This window comes from Sinocyclocheilus anshuiensis, unplaced genomic scaffold, assembly GCF_001515605.1.
Source record: "Sinocyclocheilus anshuiensis isolate Anshui unplaced genomic scaffold, SAMN03320099.WGS_v1.1 scaffold1481, whole genome shotgun sequence".
NCBI classification, from domain to species: Eukaryota; Metazoa; Chordata; class Actinopteri; order Cypriniformes; family Cyprinidae; genus Sinocyclocheilus; species Sinocyclocheilus anshuiensis.
Genome location: NW_015542404.1, coordinates 209,875 through 213,385, shown reverse-complemented (window position 1 = coordinate 213,385; position 3,511 = coordinate 209,875).

Here is a 3,511-nt window from a genome sequence, read left to right as displayed (position 1 = left end):
AATTGATAGAGAATCACTTAAGACTATTTGTAATGAGTTTTATCACTGAGGTGCCATGTAAATTTATTTTTACAGACATCCACATGAGAAACAATAGTCTAATGGCGGGGAAGCATTGTCTCATAAATGACGGAAAATTTTGTCAATGGCGGGGAAATAGTCCACCTCGGTCCATTCGCCCTCGTGATCCGGGGACGGTCCAAACTAATGGACTGCCCAAAGGACGGCCCTGAATGCGCAATATGGTGGAATAGCCCTGCCTTATAAATAAAAGAGCCAATCACTACTAATTGATAAAGTAATTGTGTAACTGCAGTTAGAAGCTCCAGTTGCTATAGAAACAGTCAGCGTTCTGACACGTGTCCTAACTACAGGCAACACTGCGACGCGCGGTAAAAGGTATCTTTTCCATGTTAATCAGAGTTTTTGTACTAACCAGCCCCGACGGTGACTGAAAACAGTATTTTAGAAACGGTTTCTATTTCTGAGACATTGCGGCTGGAACAACAACATACAAACTATGACACTCAGCACGTTTACATGCACACCAGTAAGCTGATAACTCACAAATATCAGCTTATTAAAATAACCAGTTTTCCCCGTTTACATGCACATCTTCATTAATAAATCAGGTTGAGTGCATTTACATGCACGTTCTTAAGCCGGTTATGCTTAATAAGCCTAAAACGCACGTGGTCATGTAAATGAGGTAACCCGTTTTCTTTTATCGGAGTAATCATGAACCAGTCAACACAGGTAGTTTTTTGCCTCTTACCCACGATTTCGCAGCATGTAAATGCAATAACCCGCTTTCTGTCGGCTTACTGAAGTGCGCATGTACTAAATGTTAGTGCAGATTATCGTATATAGACAGAGCAAACGTTTTGTTGTAAAGAAAGAAGGAAATGACTTTTTCATGACTAAGAAAATTACAAAAATGTGTTCTCCTCTTGTGTAGCAAAAATACAAGTGGTTCAGTCAAAACTCTGCATCTATAACTGCATGAGAGGATCATATATGAATTTATAGTATAATATATAAAGTCATGTAAAGGTTGCTTACTTGCGTTGTCAGATTACTGATGTAAATGGGGAAAACTGGTTATTTTAATATGATATTTGTGAGTTATCAGCCCGTGTGCATGGAAACGTGCTCAATGATAATCTCAGGTACTGATTATGTGCTTTATTCACTGGTAAAAGTGTCTAACGTGAGTTTAAATATATTGTGTGAGATTTTTAGCCTTACTGAAACCAACAACATACCCCAGATCTTGAAAATAAATTAAAACAAATATGTACGTTAAAACTGCAAACTCAATGCGAACCAACAAGTGTTTTCCATGATGGTATCACTCACTCAGTATGTAGTTGTAATAATGTTAAAAAAAAATTATATTTAGGCCTTTTAATTAGATTATACACTTGTCTAGCTTAGGTTTGCACATGCGCAGTAGCTAGTCTAGCCTGAAAAATACTCTTTTTAATGCTATTTGAGCATAAGAAACAAAATAATGAGAAAGTTGTTGTCAGATTTCATTTGTGATTTCAAATATGAAATTTAATTCTAAGATTGATGAACAGCTTTGGAGAATTTGATGCCTTCCCATTCAAAGAGATGTGAGGTGCACCAGGCGTGGCTCGTCTGTATGAAGAGATTAAAATAGTATTTTCTTATAAAACATACTTTAAATATTTGTTTTATTCACAATTTAAAAAAATAAAAATACATTGTAGTAGCAAATAATATTTGCACCTTAGCATATTGTAGTATGTTTTAAAACGGTATGCAATAACAACATATTCAGTAAATTATTATATTTATTCAAATTATAAATGGATGGATTGGGCCCTTACTTGTCCCTATCCGTAAAAACCCAACCCTAACCATCTTCTTTGGAACCTTTACAGTACAACACATGCATATGCTTATGGATTTGCTCTTAACCTCTTCTAATGTAAATGAATTTGGAGTATTCTAAATGAGCGACCGTGTACCTGAGGTAAGTCATTTGCATAAAACATTCCCAAACCATCTCAATTTAAGGGCTTTCCACAAGGCATGAAGCCTTTCATCGCTCTCAGGAAACGACGCTCTCTAAAGATGCGCTCTTGTCTGAGAGATGTGCAGCAAGATCCTCGAAGAGTGCCAAGTGTGCCATTCTCAAAACCAGTTCAAACACAAAAAACAGCTGTTATATAGATTCAGATTATGGACCTCTCGTTAACCAGCTACACATACACGAGTCTGTGTGGTTATTCAGAGAAACCTTGCAGCTCAAGATATAATGCAGATTTTCATACTCTTTCCCATATGATAAAATTATGTATGATATATAATTATAATTGTGCTAAGATGAAATATAATTTTCATCTTAACATGATTTCAAGGCCACCCAGAGTGTTTTGTGTATGTGTGGTTTCAGTTGCTCATTTTATTTCGTGACTTAAGTACATTTTAGTACTATTTTTTTTTCCGGTGAAGCATGATTTGTTCGTAAAAATTTTCATACGCAGATTTCTAGAGATGCTGCCACCCTCTGTAACTTTATCCACTGGTGATGTTTGACAGTGTTCATTAAGAATATTTTTCTATTAGAATTTTTTTATTTAGAAATATTTTGTCATTCTTAAGCGCCGTAAATGTGATGATGGTTTAGCCCTGCCAGATTTTCTATTTTATTACTGGTCCGCTGATATTTCCAAGATTTCATTATGGTCTAATGCTCCAGAGTCTAACTGGTGTACACTAGAAGCTGCTACTTGTACCTCTTCTTCCCTTCCAGCATTAGTCTTTGCTCCTTTGTCTCTCCAACCTTCTAGCTAAGAAATCCCATTGTGCTGTCAACTCTAAAAATTTCGAAACAATTTCGAAAACATTTTCATTTAGAATCACTTTGTTTTCAGCCCTATTTGCAACAATCACTTGTTTTTGCCATCTATGATTGATCACACTTTTAAAAGATGGAGTGATAAAGGCATTGTTCATTTCTCAGATCTCTTCATTGATCATTATTTTGCTACTTTCAACAACCTTATATCCACATACTTTACCACATAATTTACATACTACAGACTTATTCAGGTATTTCCAGCTTCGTAATTTTGTGCAAGTATTCATTTCTCTAGTTTCCTCCAATTGCCAGAAGAATCCCTGCTTGAGAGTTTATTGTCAGCCCCTATAGATGGTAACCTTATCTCTTCTATCTATCTCATATTGCTTTCATCTAGATCTTCATCTCTCTTATGTTTGAAGTCAGCATGGGAGAAAGAGTTAGAGCTCAGCTTTTCTGAAGAGCTCTGGTCTGAGGCTCTTGTTAGAGTTAATTCTACTTCTGCTTGTGCCCGGTTAAGTCTGATTCAGTTAAAAGTTTTGCACCAAACCCACTTTACCAAAACTAGACTCCATAAATTGTTCCCAGAAACATATGACTCTTGTATCAGATGCTCCTTTTCTCCAGCTGACCATGTTCATACATTTTTCAGTTGCCCTAAATTGGCCTCATACTGGG